This window comes from Protopterus annectens, chromosome 4.part0 (assembly GCF_019279795.1).
Source record: "Protopterus annectens isolate FY-2018-M chromosome 4.part0, PAN1.0, whole genome shotgun sequence".
Lineage (NCBI taxonomy): Eukaryota > Metazoa > Chordata > Ceratodontiformes > Protopteridae > Protopterus > Protopterus annectens.
This window is the reverse complement of record NC_056733.1, coordinates 297,193,557-297,213,814: the sequence shown is the minus strand read 5'-3', so window position 1 is coordinate 297,213,814 and position 20,258 is coordinate 297,193,557. Positions and strand designations below refer to the sequence as shown.

The 20,258-nt window shown below is 39.1% G+C and overlaps 1 protein-coding gene across 2 annotated transcripts in view; it reads left to right on the top strand.

The window, feature by feature from the left end:
- CCDC60 (coiled-coil domain containing 60) overlaps nt 1-20,258 on the top strand; it is a 751,208-nt gene that overhangs the window by 637 nt on the left and 730,313 nt on the right. The window lies entirely within an intron of this gene.

Below are 20,258 nucleotides of genomic sequence, written 5' to 3'. Positions count from 1 at the left end.
TAAGACTAATCTACTATATGTTTACTTTTTTCAAAACTGAACTTTTTATAAACATTGTTTCAAAGGACATCACAGAAACTGAAAAACATCCCAGCAAAAAAGCATGAAGACCTGTAGACTTGACTCTTTTGTTACTGCTTTTGCAGTCTTCTTTGTTTTCCCTCAGAAGTTCATAGAGGTATATTTTTCAGAAAATGTACAGATTCATTGCTTTCACTTATATACATTACAGTTCAGTCCTGTTTGGTTTCCCTGCTGCTACATCTTGATCCTGAGATTTTGCTTTGCACACATTGCTGCTTTGCTGCAAGTGTTAAGTATTTTATAACATTACTGCAAAACTGCAGGGTCACTTTGTGTTATTAACATTAAAATATTTATTATAGTGACTACAGACACATGCATATTAATTACAATTGTATTTGTTTGCTGATTACTAAATATATCTGAACAAGAAGCAACCATCTTTTTCCAATTCATTTTCTTTCTATTAATTTCCTTAGATGGTTACACAGTGACAAAGGCCAATAGAATTGCTTGCTTTATGCCATACATGTATCTGGCTTCAGTAAAATTTAAAATTCTGGCAACTAAAAAAAAAAAAAAATATGCATCAACCAAATTACCCGGTTCTAATGGGTAATATTCAACAAAATGCCTCTTTCAGCTTCCCATATGGCAGGGGACTGGCAGTATTGCCTCTAGTCCCTGATGAGATTAGAACATTATGCAAATCTCTCAATTTCTTAGTGCAAGAATACTGGACAAAGCCAAAAAATAATGGGAGGAACAGGTATAAAATATTTTTCTTAAATATGTAGAAAGTTGCTAGAATAACAGGTTTCGCACTAGTATGCATTTTCTAAATCATATAAAATCTGAAACTCAAATGTCTGTCATTACTTGATTCCAATCCAAGCTGATTTGCCAGAAAAATCACAATTTTTTGAGGAACAGACCAAAAATATATTGCAAAAATCTGGACATTCTGTCAAATAAAGGAAAAGTGAAAGATGTACCATATACCTCTCAACCTTTAGCACAAGAATTCTGGATTTTTTTTTTTACTTCCTAAACCTGAAGTTTGCCACAAAAGTTGATGTGGGTGAAATCTCATGCTTTCTCCTACTTGCTATGGTCACATTGTCCTCCTTTTACCTGGCTAATCTGTCCTTGTCAGAAGTATTACCATTTGGAAAGCTAACAGTTTGGAGACCTGAAATCAACCCCAAGAAAAAGGCAAAATGTTCATCAATCACTCAGGTCTTTGCTCTTGACAGTGGCTCAACAGCTAGTGCATTCAGCCTTGCTGATGTAAGATCAGGAGGGTTGTGTGTTCTATTCTCCATTGGGACACTTAAATTCATATTCTACTAGCAATGAAACATGTTTGGGATGCCCTTTTCCTGAAGTATCAAAAGTTCCTGGTTTTATAGTAGGCCAGGGATCTAAATACAAACAAATGTGAAATCTTTATAACAACAATGAAACTTAAAATAAAAACTTCTGTTTAATCAGTTGTTACATGTTTCATCATATTTCCTCGCTGTTAATAACAAAGTACCTTCCTATTTTCATTTAGTTCTTGCCAAAAAGATTCAAAATGATATATGTAGAAACAGTTTTTGGTTGGACAAAGCATATTATTTGTAACCTGTCTGAATATTTCCCTTAACTGTGACAGGCATAAGCCAGTTCCTTGATTTTACTGTGTATGGCATATCCAGTCTAATTTATATATTTATTTCTAAGGCAAGAAAGTGAACTGGTCCTGAGACCATTTCCAGTCATTTAATGGGCCACAAGTAGACAAATACAAATGTAATACAGAGGTAATCATAAAAAGAAAATAGTATGGAGAGTTTTTCAAGTATTTTAGGAAAAGGTCATGATTATCTAGCATCTTTAAAAGGGCGCAGCCAGCTAACTATATCAGGTGAGCTCTTCCATTAATTTCTGAACTCCTTCACATATTTACAGTTTACTTTGGAATGTTATGAGATCTCTTTCACTCAAACATTTCCTAAGAGATATATGCTCTTTGTTAATTTGCAATAATGAATAACTACAACATCAAACCAATGCAATGGCATGGATCACCAAAAACCGAGTACATAGCTAGAATTTAAACATCTGTAGCCATTTTTCCACATGTAACTGATTTCTCTTACTTAAGCCGCGGTGCTGCAGCGGTAGCATTGTTGCCTCACTGCAAGGGGTTCTCCCGTTCGATTCTCGGCTGGAGCACCTTCTGTGTGGAGTCTGCATGTCCTCCCCGCGGTCGAGTGGCGTTCGAAAGATGTGTGAATGGGAGTGCCTTCATTGAAGGTTGGACGCTGGGCTGGCACCTCGGCACCATAAAAATCTACTGCCAATCATTACCAAATTGGTATTTTTAATAGCTAGTTTGGAAATTTTGACTTATTCATTCCCAATTAAAAGATAATCTTGTATCTTTCACTCAATTTTATGTTCACCATTGTATAGATGTGCTGGCATTTCCTTATGTAACCTCACTGATGACTATTTTTTCCTTCACTTACACACATTTTGCAGTTACCCCATAAAATCACTTATGTATTCTTATGTTGAGACTACATAAATAGTGCCAGTTAAAGCAGAAGTATTACTTTAGGAAATAGCTGACTACCATTTTGCATATACAGTTCGCATTTTACTGGATTCAGCTCATCTTTCCATAAAATCAAAACAAGCACTGCACACTGAATTTTCTTCTAACTTTGACAATGGAGAACTTGAAAAGATTAGCAACAAATAAGAAAGGTAAGCTCAAGAGCATCTGAACAACACTGCAAGTCTTCATCTGCTCTGGCTGTTTAATTAAACCCTGATTTTCTTCTGTTATGAAAAGGTTACCCATTTTTTGTTTTTGTCTTAAAAAACTCATCCAATTTTAGCCCGTCTTTTTATTCAGGTCAGTTTACACATATGACCCTTTCAACAGGTTAAATCAAGTATCTTTACTTTTGATATCATTGTGTTTAAACTTGTAGTTCATACATTTTTATAATGGTAATGCTTATTCTGATATTTTCTACTTTCCCAAACACTACTGTTAGATCATTCCAGTTTGTAACATATCCGCCTCCATAACACAAGTAGCTTATAACACCTGTTACCTGCAACTATTCCACTGTTTTCATGTAAAGGAAAGGTTTAAATAAATAACCTTGCATAAGTACACCCTGTACTTGTGTGTATTTTAGGCTGATGAGAAGTGATCTTTCGTTTTCAAGCACAACTGGGCTTATTTTATTTGAAACACTGTGTCCTCATAACACAGGCTGTTGTCAGGTTAAGTAAATTGCAACTCTAAATATAAACAAAGGGGAGAGATATATCAGTATATGACATAGCTCCTATTCCTAAGAAACAAGGTACAAACCAATGCATGTTTCAATTCTGCTTTAAAAGCACTGTTTGTTTTTTATGGGTGCTAAGACATACAGACATTGCATTATGTCAGTGAATATTCTAGAAGATCAGTAAATCATATGACTGATATTTAGACCTATAAAATGCTGTTGCTGCTTTGTGCAGTACTACACTACTGTTCTCTGGTCACTGAGCATTTCCTGTAAGGACTTCTGGAACTTCATACTTTTTAATGTTTAAAATTGCTTTGGAAAATCTGTATAAAACATTTATTTAAACTGGTGATATACAGTTGGCCTCAGAGTACCACAAAACTTTCCTTTTAAAAATGCTCCTTCAACAAGAATAATGTCTGAGGGAAGTTATTACCTGGAATTATTCCACTGCTTTCATGTAAAGGAGAAGTTCAAAAAACAAACAAACTTTCATAAGTCCATCCTATGCTCTAAACTGAGAGAAGTTTTATCCTTTGGTCCCTTAAATGGGAAAATGTGAATAAATGTGAACCCCTTTCTTGCCTGTCCTTTTTAGATTTATTGGTCTCCATTTATCTGATAATTCAAGTTCCTGTGTTTTGTATAACAGTAAGATTAGTTCCTCAGAAAACTCCACCGATTTTCCCTCTGTCTGAGGAAGCCCAGGGTTAACTACTCACTTAATGGATATCTACGAAAATTAATTAAGAATATTATCCAACCCTGCAGTTAGCCACATCTTAGTTTCTTTATAGCTCATTCAACTTTATTGTCTTTAATGGTCTACAGTGCACCTGAACTTAAATTTCTAGACTGAGCTCTGATAAATTATCTTTAGGCTTTTCTTTCCCTTTTTTACTGAGGTCTATCCATTTCTCCACTTAACTTTTCTTTTAAGAATTTTTCAACTTCTACCAAAAGATTTTGTACACCCCCTGCTTTTGCCCAAGGCTGCATTAAGTTACTGCTACTGAACTTCCTGTGCCCACCTTGCTGACCATGTTGTCCCACCACCCAACAGGAAACTGTTAAAATAACTAGTTTAAAAGTGCTTTTTTGAAGCAAGATATTGCACCCTTTGATATGGGGCTTTACCAAGCATCCTTGATTTCCAGGTATACCATCTCTGAGGTTATATCAACTTAGCTAAGACTTTTTCTTCAAACTGGCATGACTTTGGTGGAAGCATACTTGGAAATTATCCTCCCATCAGTGCTGCAGGGTACACACCCCCCTGCAAAAAATTATTTTAAATGAACTAGTTTTAATAGTTTCCTTATGAAATTCAACTGGTGGCAGCAAAACAATGTGGGGTATCAGATGTGGTGGAGGATATTTGGTGATGGTAAGCCAAAGCACTGAAATCATACTTACACAACATGCAGTCATACTTAAAGGTTCATAACTAAGTACTCTGCTAGCTGCCCTTGTGGGTCAATTTAAGCCTAGCCAATTTCCCTTTTGTGCTCAAAATAACCTACCTTATTTGGTATTGATTAGTTTTACCCATCCCATGTTTGATAGTTATATATTACCCCTAATGAGAGTAAGCAGGATCATACCATAGATAATTGCAGGGAACTTAACACAATAAGATCATAGCAAGTTAATAAGCTACTGGTCCTGAGGCCCTTATAAGCCTAGTCAATAAATTATCCCCTGTTCCCACAAGTCAGCACCCAATGCCCCTATCCAGCAAGGACACAGATGGAATCCCAGGGGTGTATTTTCTATTTCCCATCCAGTCATCCATGTTCCTCTTAAAGAGGGATAATGAAATACTCTGCTTGACGCGGAGAGGGAGTCTATTTCACAGATAAGGAGTCTCTGGGAGACAAATATGTCAGCAAGTCCTAGACCAAGTTGAGGCTTTGCGTGCAGGTCACCTGATTGAAGTTTGGCTTGCGGATATGCAGCAATTTCATCAAGGTGGGGTCAGCGATTGCTCTGTATACCAGACATAGATCACCTTTGAGACGTCTGTATGAGATGGAGCAGAGGGACAGGGCTTTTAGCCTATCTGTGTAGGATAGATTTTTGAAGCCCTGGATTCTCCTGGTCAGGAATCTCTGTGGTCTGTCCAACTGTTGAATATGTTTCACAAGGTATGCTGAAAGTGGCTTTAGACTAGATAATGGGCCTGGTAAAGAAGGAATACAAGGAAGTTTTGATTTCCTTGGTCTTTGAAGAAATACCCTTACTAATGAGGTGAGCCATGTAGAAAGCTCTCTGTACAATGGAGGCAACTTGGTGGTGAATCGTTAGATTGCTGTCAACTTGGGTGCTCAGGTCCCTCACAACTACTTGCATGCTTAGGAAGTTGTTATTAATATGATAATTTGTGGAGATGTCACTCTCCCAAAAGGGGATAATGATACATTTTTTGGCATTTAGTTTGATGCCATGTTTCTGGCACAAGTCATTTGTCTGAGTGAGACCCTCTTGTAGTATGTCTACATCAATATGGGAGTTGATGACAGAGTCCACCTTGCAGTCATCTGCAAACTTGGTCAGCCATAGACCTCTGGTTTTGGCTTGCACTTCAGAGAAGTATATCCCAAACAGCAGTGGCTCCAAGACCGATGCCTGGGGTACACCACTCATTACGGGTCTACTACTTGAGGTAGCTTCCCCTATTTTGATTGATTGAGTTCTATCAGTGAGCCAGTTAGCTACCTATCTAGTCACATATGGATTTACTCCAAGATGGGATAGTTTGTCTATTATGCCCGGGTGGGGAATAGCGTCGAAGGCCTTGGCCAAGTCAAGGTAGGCAGTGTGCACCATCTTCCCCTCATCCATGGCTTTCTTGACTGACTCACAGAAGTCTGCCAAATTTAACAGGTATGATCTCCCCTTGACAAAACTAAACTGTGTGGGACCAAGCATTTTGAGGTTGCCGATGTCCTTGTTAATGTGGTCCATGATAATGCGTTCCATGGCCTTGCAAATCAGGCTAGTTAGGCTGATAGGTCTAAAATTGCCTGGATCATTAGACATTCCACCTTTGTGCAGAGGGATGATGGTGGCCATCCTCCACTTGGCTGGGATGAAACCAGTACTCAGGCTTAGTTTGAATAGGGTGCCTAATGGTGCTACGAATTCCTGCCTGAGTTGATTCAGGATGCAGCCTGGGATGTTATTGGGTGCCACGGAAGCTGTGTTTTTAGCCTTTGAGAGGGTGGTAGTGACTTGTTCCCTAGAGATAAGTGATGGGGAGCAGCTTCTGGGGATATCCTGGACTACTGATGGGGGGGACAGAAGGGTGAAGTTTTCGCTGAACCTGTCTCCCAGTTGGTTGGCTATATCCATGGCATTTGTGTACATGGTGTCCTTGACCATCAGTTCTGAGCAGATTTGGGTGTTTCCCCTTAGACTGCGGACATATGTGAAGAAGGCCTTATGATTGTCTTTAGCAGATGTGGCCAATTTGGACTTGAAGTTAGCTTTGGAGGACTTCACTAATACCCTTATTTGCCTGTTTAGGCCAAGGAGAGAGTGCTTCCAATTTGGCACCTGTTCCTTCTTGGTCCTGGATGGCACTTTGTTTCCTTTTGTTGTAGAGTTTATTTATAGCTGATGTCCACCAGACAGGTTTACTCTCCCTTGAGGAGGTGGATTTTGTCCTGTCATGTATTGCTGAAGCCATGCATTTATATAAGTGGTCATATAGTACTTTGGTGTAGGTTTGGACATTAGTGCAAGCTCCTACAGTTGGGTAGGGGGCTGTGAAGTTGTTTAGACCTTTCCACAGGAAATTGTAATCAGCTTTGGAGAATTTTTTTGTTTAACCCTAGCTGGGGGTGGGGTCAGAAGAGATGGTGACTTCGAAGGTGACTGCTTTGTGGTTTGACCTTACCAGGAATGATATCACTGTGGGGATGCAACAGTGGTTTCCTGTGTTGGTTAGTACCAAGTCCAAGATGTTGTCACCTCTTGTGGGGGTGTCAACCAGCTGGTCCAAGGCATTGACAATGACAAAGTCAAGGAATCTTTGAGCAATTGTGTTCTGGCTTGAGTAGTTCTTCCAGTCAATGGTTGGGTAGTTAAAATCACCCAGGATCAGGGTATAGGGTTGAATCTTAATATAAATCTAGGTCCAGATAGGCGGCATGGGTGTCCAGAGTCAATGTTGGGGGTCTGTAGCTAACTATGATTTGAGTAGGGGTCTTGTCAACCACTAACTGCACCTGGAGCATCTCCTGTGTGTCACACTGTTTGATCAGTCTGGTGGTGTGTATATCTTTAATATATATAATGAAACACCACCTCCTTTGGCTTTGCTGCCCTCAGCTTTGGGTTTGTATGTATGATAGGATGTGTAACCAGGTAATGCTGGGGTGCTTGCCGCAGCTTTGAATCAGGTTTTTGTGATTGCGCAAGTGTCAGCATCTTCCAGCGGTAAGAATGCTTGCAATGAGTGCAGTTTCATGTTGAGACTCCTAGCTTTCAGCAGCATGACCTTTAAATTGCATTTAGATGAGATTCTCACTTTAGTCATTTTGACATCAAGACATTGCCTAAAAAAGGCAGTATGAGGTAAGCAAGAGCCTTTGCCAGGAGCCTGAAGCCCAAGGGAGACAGATGGAGGCCATCACTGGCAAAGCATCATGGTCTGTCAGTCATGTCTTCCTAGGCCGACAGGTACTGGATCCCCTTAGCATGACATCAGAAACTAAGCCAATTGTTAAAGTCAATCATTTTGTGTTTATACTGAAGCATCATTCTGGGTGACGGTAGAATGCTGCTTAAAGCTAGTGACATACCTGCCTGGAACACATATTCAGTGAGTTCGATCATGTCTCTCTTTATATAGTTCAGAGAGGTACGTCTCAAGTCATTCATGCCAACATGTACTATGACAAAGTCACAGCAGTACTTGTTGAGAGACTTGAGTGCATGGGTGATGTGGTGGATTCCGACACCTGACAAACAAATTACTGTGACTTTCCCCTTATCCAGCCTGGTGAGAGGCACATCTATGTGTCTCACAATGGAGTCTCGTATGATTAATATATTGGGTTTATGGTTAAGCCTTGGTGGCTGTGAGACACAGGCATGTGGACTATGTGTGGTGTGGTAGGCTGTGGAGTTTGCGTGCGTTTTTGTCTTGGAGGGCTCTTTTGCTTAGGTATGTTTTTGTTAAGAACCTCTGCATATGTGCGTGTGTGTTGTGTTGGTGTGGGTGATGTTTAAGGTGTGGTGCTTGTACAAACAACTTTCTCACTGCCTGGTATACTAGCTTGTGAGGGAGAGAGCATAGACTCCAGGTTTTTAATGTAATTGCATCTCTCACAAATTGTGTTCCTAGGTGGTAGTAAGAGAGGGTTGTCCGTGTACATGAGACATTTGCTACACTGTCTCAGGATGCCCATATCAACCAGATTGGCATGAGAAACTGTAGGAAACCGTCCATCCATATTTGTCAGAATCGGTGAGGGGGATGAGCTAAGGGGAGCAAAAGTGGAAAGGTCTGAGATGGGTACTAGTACTGCATGCCACTCGCTCTAGTGAGCTAAACCTCGCCACAACAATAAATAGAACATGCTGGAGGGATAGATTCCTGTCACAGAAACTCTCCATGCTTTGGAACAAAGTTCCTAACTACATTAGGCAGATGCCCTCACTAACACTCTTGAAGAGAAACCTTGACAAGTGGATGGGTAACAGAAATTACACCCCTGGGATCACTTCATTGGCTCTTCTTGACAGAGGCTCAGTTAATTAATCAATGGGGCGGCGAAAGCTGACACACTCTGCCTAGACTTATAAATGCCCTCTGGCAGATAGCCTAGTACCTACCTTTGAACCTATGAACCTACCTAAAAGAAACACTTATTCTGCTCTTGGAGCCTCAGGGAATTTCTGCTACATTACAATGATGAATCACCACTCCTCAACCTGGTAAAAACAAGTACAGCCTCCTGCAAATACAGGGTTTAAATACTAGAAAAGATGGAATAATCTAGAAGCTGAGATTACTATCCAGTCCTACTAGCTCCTGCACTTTCAACTAATTACTTGTGCTAGAGAAGATCAGGCAGCCCTGTTACTCTCACTAAGAGAGAAGGCAGGCCCCTACCAGCACAAGATGGCTTTCAGGAAACTCAGCAAGCAAAACAACCAGGCCTAGATGCAGCAAACCCATATCTAGACTATGCTACTTGACTAAAACACAGAAAACTCCCAGAAAATCCACATAAAAGCACAGATAAAGTACTTACAAACAGAAAATATGTCTCTTTTTATGAAAAAAGCAATTTATAGTTAAGTAATTCAGTAAAAATGCAGTTACAGTAATGAAACACTACTTAATACAAATAGTTAAAACAGTATAAAACAGTACAAAAATGCAGTGAAACAGTACAAAAGCTTTATAACAGTGCAAAATGTAATAGATTATAGCACAACTATAAGTGTTATGAAGTGCAATTCAATGAAATACATGTAAAAAAACCCCACTTATTCTGTACTTGGAACCTCAGGGAATTTCTGCTTTGTCACAGTGATGAGTCACCAATACTTAGCCTGGTAAAAAAAAAACATTAAATTTAGTGGATGTATTTCCTTCTCCTCACTGAAGCTTTCTCAAGAAAAAACCTCTTAGCCTCCTATCGCATTCTTAAAGTCCAGCAAACTTTTATCTTCTGTTTCCCTACCATACCTGCTGATGCAGGAATTTTTTACCATTACCATGTAGTTCATATTACTTTCTCCTTGCTATATTCTTAAACTATTTAAATGATTGCTCACATTCTTTTTAAGCTACCGTCACCAGTTCATGAATCTGATGAAAAAAAAATCCTATAGTGTTTCATATTATTCATAGTTTTATAGGTTATTACTAGGCTAACGACAACTAGGGCTCTTACAAGCCTAGCCATGCACCCCAAACCATTTGGGTCACAAGTATCATGGGCATCTATATGGTGGGGGGGAAATGCTAGTTGGGAGGTAACTAAGGATTTGTAGGGGGGGGGTGATACTTTTCTTGTATACTGCCCCTGTCCATAAGGGACATGTGGGTCAGACAAGGGGTAAATTTACATTTTCCCATCTAATTGTCAAAATTTCCTTTAAATAGGGTCAGGAATGAACTCAGTTTTATATTGATGGATACCCTATTCCATAGCACAGGGATCCTTTGGGACATTCCAAAGAGCTGGTGTGTGTGTGTGTGTGTGTGTGTGTGTGTGTGTGTGTGTGTGTGTGTGTGTGTGTGTGTGTGTGTGTGTGTGTGTGTGTGTGTGTGTGTGTGTGTATGTGTATGTGTGTGTGTCTACACGCAAGCAATACCATCCCGTGTTGGTGAGTACCAGATCCAGTAAGTTTGATCCTCTGGTTGGAGCATGAACTATCTGTTCCATGGTGTTTGCATTAATAAAGTCCAGAAAGCATTGTTGCTGTGAGATTGAGGCAGCATACATTTCCCAGTCTATAGAGGGGTAGTTAAAGTCAACCATGAATAGGGTGTTTGGTTGGATGGTGAGCAGTTCGTAGATTTGGTGACCTATAGCTAGCCGTTATATGGAGAAGATCCTTATCTATGGCAACTTGCATGTTGGTGAGCTCCATGGTATCATCCTGTTTAACCAACCTAGAACTATGTTTGCTGCTAATGTATATCTAGACACCTCCATCTTTGGCCGCAGTCTGTGTGTGTGTGTTGTTGTTCTAAATGTATATAAGGGTGTGTAGCTTTACACTGCTGGAGTACTTTCTACAGCTTTAAACCAAGTGTCAGTCATAGCACAGATGCCTAGATTTTCCACAGTGAAGAGGGCTTGAAGGGTATGGAGTTTTGTTGTTTAGGCTCCAAGTATGGAGCAGTAATTCCTTAAGGTACCTTGGAGACTATTTCACTATGTTGGTATCTTTGTCTTTTTGGCATTGCCTAAAAAAAGGCTCTAAGGGAGTAGATAAAGTTTTAGCCAATATCTGAAAGCCTAGGGGGACAGTTGCAGCTCTTCCTTGGTAAAGCAATGTGGTCTGCTGACCATGTCCTCCCATGCTGACAGATATTGGATCCCCCTGAAGTGACACTCAAAATGAAACCATTTATTAAAATAAATTTTTTATGTTCATGCTGTGGCATTATCTTGGAGAAGGTAGAATGCTGCTCACTGCAAGGCTTGTATCTATCTATGACAGATTTTCCAAGAGATCCATTATGTCTCTTTTCAAATTGTCCAGTGAGGTATGTCTCAGGTCATTTACACCCACATGGACTATGATAGAATCATATTGATACTTGGAGTGCAGTGATTTAAGTGAGTGCATGATATTGTGAATCATGGCTCCAGGTAGGCAACTAACCATTATTTTCTTCTTGTCTTAACCTGGTGAGTGGGTATCTGTGTGTTGCACAATGGAGCCCCCATTGACGAGAGTATTAGGTAAAATATATGCTTGCCTTATAGGCTTTGCTCTTGGGAATGTATGTGGTGTTGTAATGTATTTATGACAAGATTACAGGTTAGAAAAGATATAGGACACAGCTGGAGAAAAGGCAGCAAGGAGAGGGTATGACACAAGGTAAGAAAATAAGGAATGAGCAGGATGGAGGTAGATAAAGAAGAAAGACATTGATTGGAACTCATGCCTTTCATATTGATATTCTACGTGCCCCAGCTCATTTGTGGGATCAATGGTAGCATTGTTTGTGCATGTCAGGGATTTTTCGTAGTTTTGCCATAGGATGAGAAGTATAACTTCTTCTTCATTATATATGATCATCAGCTTTGTTCTGTGGCAGCTGTTGCACAGTATATGACTACAGAAAGATGATTTTGAATTATAAACAATTTGTGAGCATGAGTGTAGTATTTTAGTTTATATCCACTTATCTCTTTCATATCTTCTCCCTTACAAACCTTAGTTACCAGTCTTAATATCTTTCATTATTATGCATTTCAGGCAAACACATTTCATTTGTAATTACTACAGAGTGTACTTTATATAGAAGATAAGTTACCTAAATAAAATATCAATTAATTACATAATTAGTACTTGAGTTTATCCATTCTGCTCTATATATGAATCCTAGATGGGTACATATCTTACCATTTGGTGCTATATATTTAACTTACTGTTTAGAATTCTGAGTTTTTTTTCTTACTAAAGCCTAACTAAAGCTCAGTTCTATATGTCAGAAGAATGAAACCCTGATTATGACACAGATGACTTGAGTTTAGTTAGTGGCTCTGGCACAGTAAGAACCAGGTCGGAGAAGGTGGTTTTAAATGGCAAATGCCAACCTACCCATCCTGTTGTAGTGCTGACACCTACTGGAGAGATGCACACCATGCAGCACACAGGCCAAGGACATGGTTCTGGCTGTGTTAAGCAGTATTTGTGCTGTAGGCTTAACAGGGCATGTGCAGGATTGTAAATAACTACAGAGAAAGGTGTTTCAGGCCCTCATTTCTGTGAATGTGCATGTCCACAACCAGGGGTGGTGTTATGGAAAAACAAATAAATCCATCATGATTGCCTAGATCATGGCCTTGTAAAATTGGCTTTTGCCCCTGGGTGAATGAATTGGTCTGTTAATCGTGGGAGGGCTGATGGTTGGTAAGCGTCTGTGGATAAAAACAGGATAAAAATTATAATTTAATATAAATACAATCCCGCCCAACACACAAACTCTTACATCAAAAATAATGGCATACATAGTGTAGGAAAAATATTAAGTTGCTTCAGTATGGTAGAGTAACGTGGCTGGTGATCTGGAGGGTCTAGGTTCAAATCCTACTTGAACAAAGCACTTCTTTAGAGTTGTAGTTGTGGCTGCATGGTTAAGTCAGTAGACTAGAAATCCACTGTGGTCTCTTCATGTAGTCTGGCATTTAGTCCAGATGATTAAGACTATGAGCTGTTAATGGGCTGTTTTTTGTAATCCAAGATTTGATTCTGTCAGCCTGCATGAATCTAATGTGAAACTTTGTCCAAGTCACTTAACCAGACAGTGGTTCATAATGGTCTACTGGATTGAATGCTTAGCAACTACCTATGAATCTAACACCAGATAGTTAATTCTTGTCAGTTAGTAACTACCGAACATATGCACTTGTGTCTTTCAGCTTTTCCCGGTTAGGGGTCGCCACAGTGGAACTTCGGTCCTCTAATGATTGGTAGTTGATTTTTACGTGCTGAGTTACCAGCCCTGATGCACAACCTTCAACGAAGGTACGCCCATTCACGCATGTCTCCACGCAGAAGACGCTCTAGCTGAGAATCGAACCGGACAGAGTCTTACTGTGAGGCGACAAAGCTACCGCAGCACCACCACTGCGACCGAACATATGCACTAATAATCTTTATACCTACATTATGAAACAGTGCAATAATTACTAATAACTGCCCTGTTATGAGTTCATACTTTTTATAGCTCCTATGTTCTGTCTTACAAAGATTGCCTGTCCTGGAATGCTGTCCATTAACTTGTTGACCTGACACAGCAAAATATGGTCAGTATTTCATCCATTGTATGATGATATTGTACTGTTCTTTATATACATTTCATTTAGGCAGGAATGTGGCCAAAGTGGTCCTTATCCACTAAAATAATTATGTTTCTGTGTTTCTGTGGTAAAACATATATTAACCTACAGTAGACCAAGAAACACTTGAAACTAATGAGCTATATACATTTGCATTGCTAACTTTAATAAACTTTACATATTTATGATTATTAGTTTTCATTTTTGGCATCTTTTCCCTTTTCCATTTCTACCTACTTGTGAGACCCTTCCTCTTCTTACACACCATCATCAGTTGCTAACAAAGCAATGCACTAACGAGTGAGGTCTCACTCAATTTTAGCTATCCTTCTCATTACATGGACTCTCCTTGACATTGAATTCCAACACTCATTTTAAGATTTTCTTTTCCTGTTGTGCCATCCTTATTTCTGTGACAGTGTGGTTGCTTTCTTCTTTGTCATCACAATGGCTGTAACATTGTTCCTCTGCTTGCTGCATGTCTACAGTTTCTGACAGTTGTACTCCCATTTCTCTTTTCTTGCCAGCTGCAGTGAAACAGCAAATTCCCCTTCCTCATTTTTCTGCCCTACATGATTTATTTATATTTTTTGTAAAATGGTTAATTGGTTGTGCAATGTTTTGCATATATCTGCTAATACCATTACTGTCAGGGCTGCGGCTTTAATTGTTTTAGATAATATCTTCCCATCCTTTACTGTTGCTCTTCCAAGATCCCATACACCAGTTATCTGATTCACCCAGGGATAGATATCATGTTCATGGCCTGCTTTACTACACCTTCTGTCGATGTGAATAAAAGCCCCAGTATATCCACACTTTGCACAGCCAAGTCTTTGTTTAATATATCCTTAACAAGGTATATATTCTGAATTCTTCTACAGGTCACCCCTACAGCTCTAACAGACTACATTAATTTGATCAGCCATGTCACAACCCACTGTACCTATGCCAGTATTTGCTTTCCAGCCACCCAATCTGTTCTTTTGAGTTCTACTGTGGATATGCAAATGTTTGACTTCTGTTTTCCAAATGATCACTGTGTGTAAGATCTTCAGGTGATTGACATGATAGAGCCAGTTTCCAATATCAGTCTGCATCTGGCTTATATTTATAGTGGCCACCACAGGCCAATCTTCCATGTACTTAATTATTGTATTATATGAGTGTACCATCCTTACCTCCATTTAGTTCATTCCCATTTCTTCTTGTACACAATGGAAATCAATGGAATTTTGTAACAGGAATTTTTCTTATTTGGAATTTGTAAAAGTCCTAAATTTAAATTCTTGTAATGGTCTTGTATATGTTCCATTTTTATTGTAAGAAGTGTCTCTATCCACTTTATTTTGTTGGGCTGTTATTGAATCTTAAATTCCTCATGAATTAATTTTAGATTATAGTTTGGAATTCCAGTACCACATTTTCATAGGTTCATAAGTGAACTCCTGAAGGACCACTTTAAGCCAAGCCATGTTATCCCATTAGGCATTCAAATGCTGTTATCATGAATTTTATTCCTATACTTGTGGTTTGTGAATGAATCCTTCTGGTGTCATACCAGTGAGTACTGAAAGGGGACCTTGCTGCAGGATAGGGCATTTAGGTGCTGTCCATTAGTAGGATTACATGAGCTAAAAATATTGTAAAACACAGCTCGACAGCTAACCAGAAACCAGGAGGAACTTCAGAATGAACAAATAAGTATGACCTCTGTGTCTCTGCATATCATCTTAGGATCATATACACATTGTGGGGGCATACTTTGGCACTTGTGGCAGTCCGTACCCGATGCCCATAAAGACCTAATTCAACAGTAAGGCCTAGCTAGTTTTTGTGAATAGGTTACTACATCTTCCGAATATGCTAGATGTAATTGTTTACATAAAAGTCAGTATGCTTATTTGTTTTTTATTTGTCTGTCTTCCATCTTAAAGTGTATTTTTTGCATATATTTTCCAAACTCCTTCATTAATTATTAGACAGTATTGTGAATGCATTATTTGGCAGATGTAAGTGAAAACATATCGAAAGCCACCAACAATATTACCACTTTGACAGTTTTGGATGAACTTCAGTCTCTTGGTAACCAAAAGCCCATTTCTTTGTAGAGCTCTCTCTGATTGTTTTATGTGTGTCTTCCTTGCTGCTAAAATTCTGTTGTTACTGCTTGTTCTATACCTTCTTCAGAAATGCTGTTCCACACATCTACAGCCCTGTCTATGTGAAAATTCTTCCATACACAACCTCTGAGGCATTCTGTTATATATATATATATATATATATATATATATATATATATATATATATATATATATATATCACTAAAAACAACCACAAAGCCTTCTACAATTATATCAAGAATCTCCAGGGCAATACCCAGATTTGCTCTGAGTTACTGCACACTGGTACCTCCCATACTAAGCCAACAGATATTGCCAACATACTGGCCGACAGATTCAGTGACAACTTTACCCCCCCCCCCCAAGGACCAATCACAATACCGGAAGAATGCCAGGCACCCAGCATTACTGCAGCACAGATTAAAGCTGCATTGTCCAAGGCCAAGAGTACAGCTTCCATGGGACCCAACAATATCCCTGGCTGTGTTCTACATGAACTACAAAGTGAACTGGCACCACACCTGTGTGCCCTGTTCAATCACAGCTTCACCTCAGGCTTTGTCCCTACAGAATGGCACACTGCTACAGTCATCCCTCTCCATAAAGGGGAGCGACTACAAACCCTGGGAATTATCGCCCCATTAGCCTGGCGAGTCTGATATATAAGGCTATGGAGCACATCATCATGTACCTAATTAACAAGGATATAGAGACTCTACAAACTCTGGATCATACGCAATTTGGCTTTGTGAGGGATAGATCATGCCTGCTCAACCTGGTTGACTTCTTTGAGTCAGTCACCAGAGCTGTGGATGAGGGCAAGGCAGTTCATACAGCCTACCTCGATCTGGCCAAGGCCTTTGATACCGTTCCCCACTCAGGAAGTATTGATAAACTTACCAAACTAGGCATCAATCCCTATATCACTGGGTGGATTGCAAATTGGCACACAGATAGAACCCATAGTGTGAAAATAGCAGACTTCAAATCAGACTGCTGACCAGTCACGAGTGGAGTCCCACAGGGATCAGTCCTGGGTCCTCTACTGTTTGGCATCTACTTCTTAGAAGTCCAAACCAACACGGTGGGACTCTGGGTGACCAAGGTCACTGACGATTGCAAGCTGGGAGCCATTATTAACTCCCCAAGTGATGCAGACATCCTACAGAAAGGCCTCACTGAGACCAACGACTGGTGTCAAAACCTTGTCCTCAAGCTTAATGCCAAAAAATGCGTCGTCATTCCCTTTGGGAAAAACTCAGTTCCCACTAATTACCACATTGATGGTAGTCCACTGAACACTGAAGGCATTATAAGAGATCTGAGGACACAGGTTGACAGCAACCTCTCCTTCGACCACCACACTACCACTGTGGTCAGAAAGTCCTTCTATGTGGCACATCTCATTACCAAGGGTTTTGCGTCCAGGAAGAAAGAGGTCATCATCTCTCTTTACTCTTCTCTTATTAGACCAGTCATCAAGTATAATGCCCCATTTGGCATGTACCTCACTAAACACCTGCAACAGCTAGAAAGGCCACAACTCACAATGAGGATCCTAGGCCTTAAACATATGCCCTACATAGACAGACTCAAAAAACTCCAGCTTTTCTCTGTCTCATATCATCTATTAAGAGGCGATCTCTGCATGACATACAAAGCCATATCTGACCCAGCCCTCTTAGAAATGTTACACCTAAAGAAATCCCAGTCCCTCCCCACCACATGCTCCAGGGACCTCAACCTCATTACCACAATCAACGGAACATGCTGGAGGGACAGGTTCATAACCCAGAGACTGCCCATGCTCTGGAACAGACTTCCCATACATGTCAAGCAAAGCATCTCACTGGCCCTTTTCAAGGGAAATTATGATGAGTGGATGGAAAATAGAAAGTTCACACCAGGGTTCACACCAATGGCTCTACTTGATAGAGGCACCGGGAACTAACGGTGGGATGATGTCAGGGCACTTCTATGGGCTAGGCTTATAAAGGCTCCATGGCCGTTGGCCTAGTACACGCCTATGAACCTAGATATATATATATATATATATATATATATATATATATATATATATATATGTTTTATATATATCTATATATATATATATATATATATATATATATATATATATATATATATATATATATATATATATATATATATATATATATATATATATATATATATATATATATATATATATATATATATATATATATATATATATATATATATATATATATATATATATATATATATATATATATATATATATATATATATATATATATATATATATATATATATATATATATATATATATATATATATATATATATATATATGTATATATATTATATATATATATATATATATATATATATATATATATATACATACATATATATATATATATATATAAATATATATATCAATCTCCGAAAGACATTACCATCATGAACGTTAATCATTTCTGTGCAGTATTTAAATATTTTTGTAATGTAGCCTGTCTCTCCTTTCAGGTAAACTAGAAATATTCAGTTGCATTAACCTCTATCTGTTCATTTGGCTTCTGTTGTAGATCATGAGCCACATTTGTTGGCCTTCACTAAACAGGATATGTATGCAATGTATTTGCAGAGGAGAGGTATTCAGAACTATATCCAAATTTCAAGATTAAGCTTCACCATTTGCCTGAATAAAGGAGGCATAACTCCTTGCCTTCTATTAATGATACATTTTAACGTGCATTGCAGAAATCATTATTCTCATGTTGACTACCCACTATTAGGCAGTACAATATGATGCTGATGATATGGTCCTTTCATGTTTTTGTTATCAGTATCTTATTTCACCTCCCATTGAGCAGGGTTATCCTGGGTTTTTGTTTCGTTAACCAGTTGCATAGGTCTGCATATTCCTAATTTGCTCCATGTCTGACATATCTGTTAACCTTGCAGGGTATTTAATCCTGTTCAGCCGCACTTTTTGTATCAATTCTATGGTAAATCTTCATGTTCTCTACAAACAGACATTTTTCTTTCAGGTCCTCTGCTGTCTGCTTTAAAAGTGTAAGTAGCTCAGAGGACTACTATAATCCCTGGTATTTTTTTTCATCCCAAAAGCCAGTTCCACAATTCTTTTCTTGCTTAGTATTTCCACATTTCCACAATTGCTTAGTAAATCCCCTTCCATTCCAGATATTGACATTTTCTCTAGATCCATTCACAAGGCAGAAACATGACAGCAGGTTGCTGACATTTCAGGGCAGTCACTCTAAAAATCACAGAGTGAATGATCCTGCAAGTATCATGGTAAAATAGCCCAATAGCTTTGCAAAATTTCAGTAATTTTATGTTGAGGTGCACAATAGAGAGGGTGAAGGAGAAACGGTTGACTCCCTCTGTTCTCTCTCATACAGATCTTTAAAAATTTTAACTCTTAGCACAAAAAGTAGCCATGCCTCCTTTGGTATCTGTATATTATACCTACACTGTGTGCCCCAATGACTGACAGTCCTTTCTAGCTGGCCATGCATTTGTTCTCCTAACATGCATCAGTGGAAGTTTTACAAATCTGGTGCTTAAAAAGCACAGACCTGTCAAGTGTGTTTGGGATCACTGTATCAGTTTTCATAAACTGTCACTACCACTGGTGCTATACTTCTGTCTGGGACTAAATCTTGATGTTAATGACTGTTGAACTGACCAGAAAAGCTTGTCGCATTTGCCAATGTTCATCATCCTTATGTGCAGTGGACTTACCCTTTTTAACAAAATGAATAAAAACACTATTGGAGGGGTCCAAAGACAAAAGATAGCTACAGGGTTTATTCAAGGATTCTAGAAGGAGCAAGGGTGTCCAAAAGTGTGGGACCCAGAGACCAATGTAAAGCCCAACCCTGTCTCCTCTTTGGAGAACACTGTGCCCATGGCAATCCTGTATTCAGATGCTACAGTTCTAGACATTACCACAGATGGGTATATGTTGAGGTTATACATCTTGGTCCTTGTTCTTGATATCAAGGTGAAGGGTTCAGCTACTACCTTCTGTCAATTGCTGAGTCAAGCAGATATCCTTTATGCATCCCAAAAGCATCCTTAGTTCCTTCAGAATGTTTCCAGGTATGATACCAAATCCAGATAATTGATTTTCTTCATCAACAATCCTGGTCCCATGTGGTTGGCCATTCGCTGATGAAGGTTGAGATGGTTCTCACAGGCCCTCATACACCTGCTTTTGACCTGAATTTTTTT